Genomic DNA, 14,734 nt, shown 5'->3' with positions numbered 1-14,734 from the left:
CATCTCAAAGACTGGTTCTCTATCTCTTGGACCTTTTATAGCTCTGTGTCACCATTGAGTCAGAGATGACACTGAGCCATATCAGAAAGCAAAAGCCTCATGGATTTGATCCTCTCCCCTTTTATACCTTAACTTGCTCCAGGTGGACCTGATTGGTCATTTAATCAATACATTTCACATGATTGGTTAATTAACAAGACACCCATTTGTAAAGAGCCTTTGTTTCATTTGCAAGCAGATAATTTAAAAAAGCTATTTAAAAGTGTTTATAAAGCACAGATACAGAAGAGTTCCTAACTGGGTGAAACATGCAGGGACACAACTTTTATTGATTTTGGAGAATCCAGAGGTATTTCAGTTGTTGTTGTTGCTGAGCTCACCCTCTATTTGTGTTTTAGCTTTGTAATGCAGTTACTGGAGAGGTGTAATCACTCCTGATGGATGTGTTCACAACCAAGTTGTAACAAAAGCTGCTGAGTGTGTTCTGGGAGCTTCTAATCACCCTTAGCTCTTATTAGCTGTAGTACCAGTCAGAAACATTCAGCTCTGGGATTTTCTGTGTATGAACAGAACCTTTATTAGTGTCAACTCTCCAAAAAGTCCACCTGAGTCTGAGCTGTCCCCAGGCTTGCAGAAAAGCAATGGTCAGTGGTGTAAATCAGCCTTTTTCTGTGACGGGGATCGGAAGCTCTGAGTGAGGTGCATCCCATGTGAGATGAGCTTTCCAAACCCTTCCTTGGAAAAGTTGAACTGTGTGCTGTGCTTGCTAAGAGTCATAAATATGTTCTTCCTGGTACAAAAGGCATTATGTTTGCTATTATCCAGCCTCATTTTCTGCTTCAAGCAGTGATGCTTTCTGAGCAGAGTGTGTTTATTTCAGATTATTAGGATTTACCCTGGGAAGAGACTCATAGCATGTTTTTCAGAGGCTGAAGCACCTACGTTGTTTTCCCTGAGTCTTTGGAACTTGGCAGGGAAAAACACCTCCAGAACCAGAGAAAAGCACTTCTTACTCTATGAAATTCTGTTCAGTTTTGGCTGAGATGTAAACTTGCTGATTTCCCTTTTTAGCACTTGATTTCTTAGTGAAATGCTGGCAGTTGGTCAAAACAGAAATGGTGTAGCCTGGCCCACTGTGCCACTGTGGGCCATGGCAGGTGGCACTGGCAGGGACATGGGCTCCTCAGGGAACACTGAGAAAGGACTTGGGCTACACTGGGCTTGTAATGCAATACTATCTCATCAGTTTTTGCAAGGGATCAAAAAATAACCTCAGTACTCCACTTCCCAGTCAAGAGAAAGGTCTCCTCTGTTTGGCAGGAGATGCAGTTTCTTGTGTGATCTGAACACAGCTGGTGGAAGGTGGCTGGGAACTGTTGGGATTTCTCTTTCCCCTTGTTCTCTCATGAGGAAAAGACTGGAATACAGCAGCCCTCTCCTCTTCATGGTGATTTTCTTGTATTATGAGTTGTTTCAGTTGCAGTCAGGCACTCAAAAGTTATGAAGAGCCAGCCATGGTGTTACCTTTTAATTCAGCATCTCTGGGCATGGGGGAGAGACCTCAAATGCTGTGTCAGTTCTGGGCCCTCCTGGCCAGAGAGCCCTGGAGGGAAGGGAATGGGGCTGGAGCCCCAGAAGGGGCTGAGCCTGGAGCAAAGGAGGCTCAGGGGGCCCTTGTGGCTCTGCACAACTCCCTGCCAGGAGGGGACAGCCAGGGGGGGCCGGGCTGTGCTGCCAGGGAACAGGGACAGGACAAGGGCAAAGGGCCTCAAGCTGGGCCAGGGCAGGCTCAGGGTGGATATTCAGGAAAATCCCTTCTCCAAAAGGATGGTGAGCATGGGAAAGGCTGCTCAGGCAAGTGGTGGAACCCCCACACCTGGATTGTCCAAAAAACATGTGGAGGTGGACTTGGGTTAGTGATCTTGGAGGGCTTTTCCAGCCTCACTGGTTCTGAGATTGGGGCATCACCTTTAACTCTCTGCCAGCTCTCTCACCTGCCTGGGCTGAGTGCACCTGAGAGTGTGTCAGGAAGATTCCCAGCTCCTGTGTGGAATTCCCAAGGTGCCTGGAGAAGAGAACAACCCAGAGGATTGCTGAAAGGCTCACCTGTGCTGGGGGCAGGTGAAGCAGAAGGATTCTCCTCTCTCCCTGGTTTTGCTGCTGCAGGCTCTGTGTGTGATGCTGAACAAACCCAGAACAGCTTTTGTGGCCATTCCCTGCCTCATCTCCTGCACCCTCAGGCTTAATGTGGAGAAGTGCTGAGCACTCAGAGCTGCAAATGAAATCCATGGGCAGTGTGGCCACTCAGCATTCCCCAAGTTAACGAGGAGTGGGATGGATAGCTGGACATGGGGACAGCAGCAGGTTTGGGGTTCTGCAAATGATTTGCAGCTTGGGTTGTTTGTGTCTCTGTCATGAGCACAACTTGCAGTAAATGTAAATGAATTGCTGTGTGTGAGACACACCTGGCTATGATTTCCCCCAATAACACCTGGAATTAATGTCTTTTCCATGTGCAGCAGGTTTTGGGTGGTATTGAAGTACAGATCTGGACTGCACACGGTGCACACATTGTGGTGTTGTGAGAACCCCAGGGTGAGGTGAGAGATGAAAATTTGACTCCATGTTCTCAGAAGGCTGATTTATTATTACATTAGATATATTATAATTATTATAATATATTTATTATATCTATTATAATATAGTTATCATATTTATTATAATGTATTTGATATTTATTGTATTATATTTATTGAATTAAAAGAAATTATATGCTAAAACTATACTAAAGAAAGAAAAGGATACATCAGAAGGTTTCACAAGAATGATAATGAAAGCTTGTGACTGACTCAGAGAGTCTGACACAGTTGATGGTGATTGGTCATTAATTAAAAACAATTCACATGGACCCAATCAAAGATGGACCTGTTGGTAAATGATCTCCAGACCACATTCCAAGCAATCAGATAATTACTGTTTTCATTCTTTTCTGAGGCTTCTCAGCTTCCCAGGAGAAGCAATCCTGGCCAAGGGTTTTTCAGGAAATATCATGGTGACACCACATCACACTGATGTAGGTACAGATGGCCTGAGATGGACCAGCACATGAAGGAGCTGTACCTGCTTCCCCTGAAATCAATAAAATTTCCATCCATTTCAATACTCACAAGAGATGATGGATTAGGAGAACTTAATTTGGGGCTTTGGGGAATGGTATTCACAACTTTAATTGTATTCAGGTAAAACGCACATTGATCCTTGAACAAATTCTCAGTACAGCTGGCCATTGAAAAAGAAAAATCAGAACTTTGCAAATGCCTCTGCACATTCTTCCTGTGATTAACTGTTCTTTAAAAGAGAAGAGAAGGTAGGGATGTAATAAAAGTTATTACCCTGCTTGCAATTATTCTGAGTAGTAAAACAGATTAAGTAGAGGCTTAAGGCATGAGCTTAGTGAATGTAGCCATACCTAAACAAACAGTGGCAATTCTGCTCTTAAACTCTGAATTTTAAGATTAAGTAAATGGCAGAGTAATTTAAATTATATGCAAATATTTGATTAATGGAGTCTTGACACTTTTGCTTGTAATTCCTACTCTCTTATTAAAATCATCCACCAAATTTTGAAGTAGAAATTAATTTTTTTCTCTAATGAAAAGCATTACTTTTCAAATATGATTGTGCACTGTGACAAACCCTAGTGAATTCTGCATTAGCACAGGAGCTCCTGAGCTCTCAGATCTCCTGTCCAAGCAAACAGGATTCTCTGCTGGGCTCTCTGTGGCTCATCCAATGGTGGTGGGCACAAATTCCTGGCCACTGAGGCATCTGGGATGCTGAGCAGCATTGCCCTAGTGCTTAACCTCCTTCTGCTTCCTCTCCTTCCTCTAGAAGTTAATTCTATGATTATAATGAGCTAAACTCTCTCTTTGCAGTTTGTGTAGGACTCTCCTGATGATGAGAAGCAATGATATTTTGGTTCCATTGAAGTAAATTCTCACTGGGTGAGTGAAAATACACATTTTAAATTTGCATTTGTTATTGTTCACGTGTCACAACACAGAGAATTTGTGCTGCATTTAGAGGTGGGGGAGACATGAATGAGGGTTCCTTCCTCAACCTACCTCCCTCTGGGTTTGCTAACAGAGAAATCAAAATAAATTTGAAATGACAGAAATGGTTTTTGGTTAAAAGGGACCTTTAAAATAATTTAATTTTAACCCTCTGCCATGGAAAATTTGGATGTTAAAGAAGCATGAGGGAAGGGAAGTAAGAGAAGAGAGGTTTTCACTCACCTGTGTGCTTACAGATGGTGCTGAGGCATGAGCTGTGAGCTGATTTGCAAAGTGCACGTTGCCATTCAAATATTTACAGTGTACCTTTAAAGCATCTGGGTACCACAGGGGTTGAAATCCCTGCTCTCATCACTTTTGTATGGGAGAGGAGCACAAGGAGGCTCCATCTGAATCAAAATTACTTTTGATTTTTACCTTCAGAGAAAGCGAGGGAAGAAATTTCAGCCTCAGGTTCAGCGGGGGGATTTAATCTGGATTTACAGAGGTGAAATTGAGCAGAAGGGGTCACGAGGTGGCTGAGCAAGTGTAAGAACAACTGGCAGCTGAAGGGGATGGTCCTGCATCACCTGCAAGGTCTGCTCAGCTTGGCTTTGCTGCTTATCTGACTCCTCAGTGATCCCCCCTGGCTTGTTAAAGATGAAGGAAATGCTGCCTTTGGCTGCCAGCTGAGTTTTCTGCTGATTTAGTGAGAGGACCTGGGTCAAGCAAAGTTGCTGCAAGGCTAAGAGGAACTTGGGGAACTTTTCTTGTGGGCAGAAAATAAGCCCTACTCCTGTCTTCATGTAAGCAGGTGTGGTGGGAGCAGCAGCAGCAGCAACGGGGTTGGGATTTGGGATCTCCAGCCAACCTCAGTTTTCTGGGGGTTTTATTGCTGAATAATTGTTCTTGCATCCTCTTCTGAGTGGAGGAGCCTGGCCTGGGCTACTCCACTGATCTGGGCTTAAGTTTGTAAGCTTTGGGAGCAGAGGTAGGAGAAGTTTCAGTGTGTGTGCAGTGCTGTTCATAAATACTGAAGTAAAACATGAATAATGGCTAAATCCCTGATTCCACAGGCTGCTGACCCTGCCTGTTTGAGATTTTTATTCAGGTAGTTCACCAAAAATCTCCCATTCAGCCTGCAAAGCTCACATATTAGGAAATGCTTATATTTAAAGCAAATTAACGAGGAAGCTTGTGGACCTTTATTGAAGTGCATGAGGATCTTTACAATTATCTCTTGTTTGTAAAGACAAATGTGCAAGGACAACTGCTGGAAGCCTAAACTCCACTTCTGCTAATGAGCTGACTCAATGCCAGCCCCGGGACACACCGTATTTCCCCTCCAGCCGCTGGAATTAACATTCATTTTTTACTTCACGGAGATCACCCCACACCAGCATCCCCGAGCTAATCCCGCTCTCGCAATCGGGTGCGGTTCCTCTCTGTTCCGGCCAAATTTGCGGCTTTTCCCCCTCCCTGGCGAGTCAAACCAGGGCGCAGAGGTGAGGAAGAGGAGGCGCTGATGGACGAGCCGGGGGTGCCGGGGCGGGAAGGGAAAGGGAGGAAGGAAGGGGGGCCGGTGCCTGCGGCTGCAGTTCGCCGTCCCTCCGAGCCGCGGCGGGGGCACACTCCGCCCGCGTTTGGCGAGCGCGGCTCCGAGCGGGGCAAGGCGGAGGCAGCCGCGGCCCGAGGAGGAGGTGAGAACCGGGGGTACCGGGGGGTGGCACAGGATGGGCTGAGGTGGAACGGGATGGGGGAGCCTCAGCAGAACAGCGAGGCCGCGGGAGCTGCGGCCCCGCGCTCTGAGCGGGTGCGGGAGCGAAGCCTCTCGCCCCAAGCCCCTCGCCCCGGTGGCTCCCGGCCGCTGCTCGTGGCCAGCAGCGCGGTGAGGGTCTCCGAGGGGTGGGTGCTGCTACGTGGAAGATGCACTCGAATGCTACTCGGCAGCATCGCGCTTCCCTCGGATGGAGCTGTGCGCTCCTTGGCGAATTTGCGGAGTGTTAGAGCTCCTCGGGACTCCTGAAATCCAGTGCGAGTCCTTCGGAAGGCTGGGATTGGTTATTAGGATTCCAAAGGGATTAGCAGGGTCCTCTGAAAATATCTGGGGGAAGAACAGATTTTACTCAGCTTCCGTGTGGGAAATTTGTGGGTCCTGAGTCTACGCTGACGGTTGGATTTGAGAGGATATTGAGACATTCGGGATTTACGCGGTCGTCTTCACGTGAAAGGTCAGGAGTGATTATTTTCTTTTTAAAAGGTTTTACAGACAGGTGCTGGTGGTTTTGCTGATGGAGTTGCCCGCAGAAGTGTGAGGGAGGAGCACAGGTGAACCCAACGAAGGGGTTTGAAGGCAAGAGGGGAGGGGAGTTTGGTGTAATTAAACGGGCAAATTCGCCTTTTGTATTCACTTAGCTAAGGAAAAACTCTCTTCCAAGGGAGAGAGCCTGTCCTGCCCGGCTTGGAGCTGAGTGCAGGGGGCAGGGTGAAGCAGTGAACATTTGCGTTTGAAACCAGCAGCGCTTTAGCTTGCCACTTCCCTTGTACCAGCCATAAACGCGGAGTTTGTTCATTAGGAAGCGAAGGTTGGTGCTGTTTTAGGCTGCCACCCGCGGGTTTTCCCCCTCGGGGTCCCGCAGTGAGCGGGTTGGCCCGGGTTAGTGCGGGATGTTCCCGGGGAGCCGGCGGCGGGGCTGGCCCGCCGCGCACCCAACAGGTCCCCGCGGTGTTGATTCGCCACCTGAAACTTCGCTCGCCGGATTCGGGCGGGTGGCAGCCGAGAGACCGAGCCTCGGAGGAAACAGGCCTACCTACAGGTGGCATTTGGGGACCAGGCATCGGCAGGAGCACAGCCTCGCTCGGCGGTGGGTGCGCGCCGCTCCGGAGTTGGGCTCGGGGAGCGCCGAGCGCGGCTCTGCCGGGGGCTCCATCCGCGGAGCTGCTCCCGCTCGGGCAGGGCGGGGGGCGCGGTGGGAGCGCAGCGCAGCCGCGGAGGGATGCAGGGAGGGATGGAGAGGGGAAGGAGCACGCCCGGAGCCCCCGGCCCCTCTGCCGTGCGCTGCCTGGGCCCGCGGCCGGGGGACAAGGCGGGCGGCGGGGCTGCCCGGGAGTTGGCTGCGCTATCCCGGAGGAGCGGCTGCCGCGGCGGCGATGCCCGGCGCCCTGGCGAACGCTTGCTGCCTTCTTTCTCCCCCATTTCCCCGCTCCTCCCTCCCTTCTTCCCTTCCTTTTTTTCCCTCTCGCCGATGCGGGAGGCGGGCACGAGCCGCGGCTCCGCAGCTCCGCAGCGCTTTCCCGGGAGCCGGGGGGGGCAGCGGCGGCCCCGCTCCCGCTCCCCCCGCCCTGCGCAGGCAGCGCCGCAGCCGCGCTGGCCCCGGCGGGCGGAGCGGCGCCGCCGCTGCCCCCGAGCCCGCACCGAGCCCGCACCGAGCCCGCACGGGGCCCGCGGGCCTCGCTGCCACAGGGCGGCGGCCCCCGGCCCGTCCCGCTGCCCGGCGCGGCCGAAAGTTTCCCGGCGGAACGGGGGTAAGTCGGGGGCGACGGAGGGATGCGCGGGTGGGGGGATGCTGGAGCTGCCCTGCCGCGGCTCCTCCGGGGCTGCCTCGGCTCCCACCCGGCTCCCACCCTCCCGGAGCCGGGAGAGCCTCCTTCGGCGAGGACAGACACCCATCTCTTCCTCCCCTTCCCCATCGGTCCCTGTCGCCAAGCGGAGGAGAGACGGTGACCTCAACTACTGTGGTGTCGCTTTGAGATGCAGGGTTAATTTGCGAGGGCCGGTATCGGCAGAAATGCAGCGCTCAGACTTTAATATCTGCATGTGGTAATGGGTAAAAGAAAGGAACCCGTTAGTATTCCGCTCCTGTGATACTTGGCGCGGGAGAGCCTGCTTGCTGCTCCATCTCATTTCCGAGCTCCTCGGGGGAAGCGGAGCGGTGCTGGGTGCCTTCCCCGCTGCCTTTTCCTCCAGGCATCGGGGGAGTCCTGCGGAGGGGAGACGGGAAGCTCCTCGCCTTGCAACCGCAAAGCTGCGCAGAGACACCTTCCCGGGCTCGGGAAGCTTTGGGAGCGGGATTATGGCAGGAATCAGCAGGGTAACCCCGGTGCCCCGCTCCTGGTAGGTGATGTGACTCTGCTGCCAGCCTTTTACACACCCCAGTGGTTTTATCTATCCCCGTGGCTGGTGCGAGCTGATGTGTTTGAAATGTTGTGCGAACTTGAGGGGTGTAGGGTGAGGTCAGCCGTGGGGGCTGGAGCCTGAGCACTGGGATTGCCTTGGGAAGAGCAGCACCGGGGTGTGGGTGGTGTCATGCCGGGAGAGGCAGGTGCCGCCTTCCCATCCCCTCTGCGTGTTTCGGCAGTGGCCATTAATGATGATTGGATGCTAATTCGGAGGGAGGGGTGTGGTAGCCGGGGGGGGTTTTTGGATGCAAATCAATTCCCGTTGACTCATTCGGGCCCCGCCGAGGTGTGGGGGGAAGCCCCTGTGTTGGCAAGGCGGCTGCTCCCACTCCCAGCATCAAAAGTTGAGGTGGAAACATTTCCGTGTCTGCTCCCACCCACCCCCCGACGGGAGGAGGTTCGTGACATAGAAATTTCTCAGACTGCTCTTTGGGCTGTCTGCGTGTTAGGCAAATACGTTTCTCACTTCGACTGAGAACAGTTTTGCTCTCTGATGAGTGGAAACTGGGGAAAAAAAAAGAGACATTTAAAAATAAAATCAGACCGTATAGCTGGAGTGGTAAAGCAAATGTTCTCGAGATCCCACGTAGCAAGCTGGGGATGAATGCAAACTGTTCCTGCCGTGTAACTTTTCCAAATTCAGTTCTCCCTGAGAGATGCGATCTCCTCCTGCCTGGCAGCAGAGCCCGGTGCGCATGGAGCACGGAACGGGTGCCAGGATGCTTTTCCTGTGCCCTGAAGGGACAACGGGAGCGTGCTGGCACTGCCGCAGGAGTGACAGCCTTGTCCCCCACAGCAGCGGCACGGGAGCCCGCCCTGATTGCAACTTTCTGGAGTGTCAAAGCTTTGGGCAATTTGAGGCAGGTGATTCCCAAATCAGGGACTACTGGCTCTCCCCTCTCGCTTCAGCTGGACCCCCTGTGTCACCCTCGGTGTCTGTAGGTGACACGAGCTTAATCTGCAAGGGAATGACCGCAGACAAGTGAAGGGACACTTAAATTACTCTTGCTCTTGTTTTTATTCCATGTTTCACGTGCAGCTTTCCTATCCTGCTTTTTCTGTAACTTCCCAATGAAAACGCACATATCTGGAAAAGTGTTAGAGTACCTCATTCCTCAGGCAAAATTGGAATGGTTGGTAGAGCAACCTGCTAAACACCTTCCAAAGTGAGTGCTAGCTCGGTTTTGCAGATGAAGAGGTTCAGTCAGCTCTGTGAGACCATGGTTATCACTCATCCCTCCACCAATGAAGCATCACATCAGCTGTGCAAATGAGCTTCTCAGGTCTGGGCTCTGATTTTCTGTGCAGAGATGGAAGCCTGAAGCACAAAGAGTTGCTGCTGCTGTGTGTCCATGGAGCAGATTGTGTGGGATGGCTTGGGCTTGGTGGCTGTTTGGGACAGCTCCACTGCAGTGCTGGCTGGGCACTTGCTGTAGGCTGAAGCTTTGTGCTTCAGAAGCTGCCACAGGGCTGATTCAGGGATACAGAGCTTTGCCAGGGGCATCAGACAGGAATTAGAACTTCACTTGAGTTCTTTTCCCTCAATTTACAATCTAAACTTCCATAAGTTCCTTATGTATTGCTCCTGGACGCTTCAGGAACCACATTTTTACTTGGTGGGACACATCCTTATAAAGTGGTCTCCCTCATTTGCTGCTCTTTCCTTCTTCCCATGCCTTAGCAGCCTGAAATCCATGGACATATAACCCAGAACCCTGGGATTTAAGTACCTTGTTAACAGCTTCCAGCGAGGGCCATAAGTTGTTAAAACTTTGCTCCTGGTTAGCAAGCAGCTGAAGGAAATGAAACCAGTCGCTTTGCACTTTTCATGGCTCTAGTAAATTTCTGGTAGCAATTCAGCCTTAGTCCAAATGCTCTCAAACAGGAAAAGAACATGAACAGTAGCGTTCCTTTTTTTAACATTCATTTATTTTTTTTAATATTTGTGTCTATGTGTGGGCCTCTGTCCAGCCAAGCAGCAAAATCTGAAAATAGGAAAGTAAAATCTGGTCTTAGTTCAGTTTTAACAGCAAGTCTGATATTAAACCTTTGGTTTGGCAAAGAGAACCTTTTTACCCATGAAGGTTCTTTTTGGATCTTCTTCATCCAAGCTTGAAGTAAACTTAACAGATTTCTGTCAGAATGGAGCATTGGGGCTTTTTGTGTGTGAACCAGCTGTTTTTGTCTGAAACTCAGAGTGCACAGATGAAAACTGATCTGTTAGCCAATTATTATTTACTTCTTGGTACTTGAAACACGGTGAGGGATAACTGAATAGTGGAAGCTTGAAATCTGGATCAAGCCAAAACGCTGCTTGAGGATTAAACCCAAGTTTGCTTGTTCTGTCCTATTAATAGTTTATAAATTCAGTGTCTGAACCATAGAAAACAGTAGTTAGTGGCAGGGATTATTGCTCAAAATCCTGCAATCAGAGCTTGCTGTTTTAATTAAAAATAACTAATCAACTGATTGATGAAGGGAAAAGAAGTGCCTTGCAGGTATATATTAATTTTGCTGCTACCAGAGGATTCCATGTGATGCATTTGTTGATGTGAAGTCTTTTGGGGGAAGAGACACTGAGTGCCTAAAAAGCTTGTGCAAGCACAGCAGAGCAGGAGAGGAGATGCTCCTGCAGCTTTTCATGCTTAGGTGATTTATTACAAGAGACTTGACAATCAGGACTAGCTCAGCAGCAGTGGGAAGTGGTTTATTTCTGGCACTGGAGGCAGTGGCTGTGATCCCCTGGCAGTGGCTTGGGGTGCTCCTGAGCCCTTAGGGTTAGGATGACAGGCTGTTCTGGGGCTCCTGCATATCTGCTGGACTTTGATCAAGCTGTAGCTCCAAAGGTGGAACAAGTAATTCTGATGGCTGGTGACAAACCTCTGAAGGAAGAGCTCAAGTCACTTAAGAGTGTCTGTTTTGTACATATAAATCTACTGATCTGAACTCTTTGTGTCCCTTCTATGCACCCAAAACACAGAGCTTTGTGTGTGCCAGGGACAAGGCTGTTCTCCCTGGATTCACTTGGGAAGGGACAGCCAGCAGGGAGAAGGAGAGAGTTCCTCTGTTGGCAGAAATTCGACCTTGTCAGTGTGATTGCCCTCAAAACTTGTGTGATAGATGGGTAATGTGATGATTGACTCACAATTAATGGAGAAATATCATGTATACAGGTTAAGAAAAGTTTTATAGGTCTATAGTTTACCCCCTCACATGGTTATCAAGGGACAGCTGGAGCTGGGACATCTGGGAGGGCTGGCCTGTCACTGTAGAACACTGACCTCCAGTCAGGATTTGAGGAAGAGATCTCCACCACTGGACAGCAAAGAAGGGTTAAAAAGGGAAAACCTCCAGTGTGAGGGGGCTGAGCATATGGCAGGGAAAATCTTTTGCTCCCAGCATTTTCTGTATTCAGTCTTCTGTTGTATTTTTATAAGGTTTAATAAACCTTCCTACACTATGAAAAGTGAGTAGCTATTTCTCACACTTGGTTAATCCCAGAATCCCAAAATGGTCTGGAAGAGACCTTAAAGCCCATCCAGACCCACCCTGTGCTGTGGGCAGGGATATCTTCCACTATCCCAGGCTGCTCCAAGCCCCATCCAGCCTGGCCTTGGACACTTCCAGGGATCATGGGGGGCAGCCACAAAATCTTAAGGAGCTGCCTTAGAGATTGCAGGGTGCAGCAAACCCCAGCACTGCTGAACTGGGACGAGCAAGGGAGCCTCTCTTCTCCCTGCCTGTGTGGGAAAGGCAGGGGAAGGTGTTCGTTGTTGTTTGGGCTGCATCAGAGGAACTTTGTCTCTGCTGGGAGCTTCTTGCAGGGGCTTTGGAGAGCAATTAGAGGCCCAGGCAGAGGAGTGGTGAACCTCAGTTAGGAAGCTGCAGCTGCAGGGACAGCAGGGCTGGGATGAGCCAGGAGCCAGTCAGGCTCTCCCACCCTGTGGATGAAAGCCTTGCCCAGGCTCTGCTGGCTCATACTGGGCATAACCCCTGGGAAATAATGCTCCAGTGGGAGTTGGCACCTGTGGCATCAAGATTGCAATCTCAGCCTAAAGGTGAACAGAGGAATGCTGGGCTTTCTCCCAGTTTTCCTTGGAACTTCAAACGATCCAAGCTTGCCTGGATGATTGCCTGAGGAAGGGCCATGGAGTGCTGTCCTTGTCCAGCCTGTTTTGTCTGTCATCAAACAATGCCCTGCGACACAGAAAAAACCAGTTCTGGTTCAAATAAATCCCCTGGAATAGTGCAGTCTGAAGGGCAAGGAAAAAAGAGCAACAGAGAGAGGTTCAAAGGGAAGAGCCACAAAGGCTGCAGCTGTTTTCTGCCACTGAAGTGCTCCCTTATTTTTTTTAATTTAGTTCATACGCTTCACTTTCTAACCTGAACAAACCATTTGAGGTATTGAGAGAAGAAAGTGAGGTAAAAAGGCAAAGCTGACTGATTAAAGCTGTTGGGAAGATTTCTGGGAGCAGTTTGGAAAAGATGCAAGGAGAAAAATAGTCCTGGTAAAGCATTTTAAGGAGACATCTCACTAAGAGTAGTGAGTCCTTTCTAAAGTAAAGGTTATGCTTAGAACTGAAATGCTGCTCTGGTTGAAATAATTTAATTAGTGGGAGACAAATATACAGCCAGTGCTTGTTATTAATTTGGTATTTGGGCAATCAGATCTGGATGGGAATTGGTGCTTAAAATAGCCTTGTTTTTCCAGAAATACACGTTAGCACACGTTTCTACTTAAAACCAACCCAAACAATTTTGTGTTTCAAGACTTAGGACCCAGGTTGTAAGAAGGAAGGTGTAAATAGCAGTGCCTGAGGATCTGGGAGGACTGTGTGGTAAGGGTTGGTGCTGTGATGTGTCCATTTTCCAGACTTCTTATTGTAACTGGGGAACCTTCCTGCACAGCCAGGCTGTTGCGCTCACTTCACCCATGTGCTGATTGCTGTATTTACTTCATTCACTCGGTTCCTTCTTGCATTTTTTAAATAGATAAAAATACTCCTGTGCTTCCCATTCAAATTCTGGTTGTGTCCAGCTGTTGGAGGGTTTTGGTGTTTTTTTTTTTTCCCTTTGGGTGAGAGATACAACTGTAATCTGTTCATTGCATTTCGTGTGGTGCTTTTGACAAAAACATGAATACTAATCCCAGTGTGAACAGAAATTTGAATGGCTGGTTGCAACATTTTCAGCTTCCCCCTCTGTTTCTGGAATAGCAGGGCCCCTGTCTCAGCAGGTGCTGTCTTCCACTGGGCACTTCCATGGTTGTGGCAAGAGGGGGAGAACTCCTGTGATGGATCTGATGGTCTGGATGTGCTGGGAGCTCTCCCATGGCCATGCTCCATGTGGCTGTTGTCAGCTGGGTGCCCTCTCCTAGCCCCATGGGAGTGTGAAACTCCACATTTCCCTGCTACCCATCATTCAGAGCCAGCAGTTCCACTGAGACATCAGGGTGCTCCTTGCACTGGCAGCTCCAAACATTGCTGGGGTGACTTTGGGCAGCTTTGTGCTCCCTCCTCGCAGATCTTGATGAGAATTTGGCCTCTTTGCAGGGTGTTCCCCCAGTCAAGCAAACAGCCTGCTCCCATCACAGGAGCTGGGCAAATCTCAGGGATGGATTCTACAGCACTGGACAGGGTGGCACTTGGATTATGGGTTGGAGGTGGGCTTGGCAGGGCTGGATTTGCAGCTGGATTTTGATCTTGGAGGTCTTTCCAACCCGAATTCTATGATGGTGATGATGATTATTGTCATGATTGTGGAGAAAAAGAATCTTTTTCTAAAAAGAGAAATCCATGATGGCTTTTTGGGAGTAGGAGAAGAGGCAAATGTTGTTGGTGTGGTTTTGATTGAGCTTTCATTAAACTTTTTTTTGAGAGTTTCCTCTAAACAACAAATATTTGAGAGTGGCTGCACTCTGAGGTTTTACCTTCTCGAGCCCCATGGCTGATCCTTATTCCCAAGATTCTCCCCTGAACAAAACTGTGCTTCACCAAGCAAACTCAATTTATGGATTATGAAGTTATTGGGTTTTTTCTTCCAGTTTTTACACTTGGGTAATATCCAAGCTTGAAATAACTTGGGAACCTTTGGTTTCTGGTGGTGTGTTCAACAACACAAAATAACTCAGGGCTTTCTTCTCTGCCCTTGTCTGCAAACAGAGATTGCAAGTTTGAGGAAACTGTTGGTGAGGCAGCACAGTGGAAGTAATTAGAATATGGTGTATTTAATTTGACTTGTTGTATCTAGAATTGAGTGCAAACTAGAAATGAAACCCACACTGTAATGGAATTAGGTTGTGACACTTCAGTGCCATGTGTATGACAAGGAAAAATGAACAACTTGATGCAGAAGTAGATTGTCATTGAATTTATTTATTTTTTTTGTTCCTGTCAACGAAAGGAGGGGGGGAGAGAGATGTGTGAGCACAAGACAAATTCAAAGAAGCACTGACTGGTTTCTGAATCCATTTAGCTTATGGAACTTCAAGTTATTTAACATTC

At 49.2% G+C, this 14,734-nt stretch overlaps 1 protein-coding gene across 7 annotated transcripts in view; it reads left to right on the top strand.

Moving 5' to 3' along the window:
- The first annotated feature begins 5,711 nt into the window (after positions 1–5,711).
- Positions 5,712–14,734, top strand: part of PCDH15 (protocadherin related 15) — a 639,096-nt gene continuing 630,073 nt past the window's right edge. For 4 of the 7 annotated variants that reach the window (XM_036385473.2, XM_036385479.2, XM_036385477.2 and 1 more), the window contains exon 1: positions 7,490–7,577. The gene's annotated coding sequence lies outside the window, so the exon portion shown is untranslated. Of the gene's footprint in view, positions 5,753–6,034; positions 6,284–6,896; positions 6,917–7,489; positions 7,578–14,734 lie in introns of those variants that run through there. The other 3 variants (XM_054515533.1, XM_036385480.2, XM_054515534.1) reach the window with 3 other exon arrangements.

This window comes from Molothrus ater, chromosome 8 (assembly GCF_012460135.2).
Source record: "Molothrus ater isolate BHLD 08-10-18 breed brown headed cowbird chromosome 8, BPBGC_Mater_1.1, whole genome shotgun sequence".
NCBI lineage: Eukaryota > Metazoa > Chordata > Aves > Passeriformes > Icteridae > Molothrus > Molothrus ater.
Note: the sequence above shows the minus strand (reverse complement) of the source record. Positions and strands in the feature narration are given on the sequence as shown.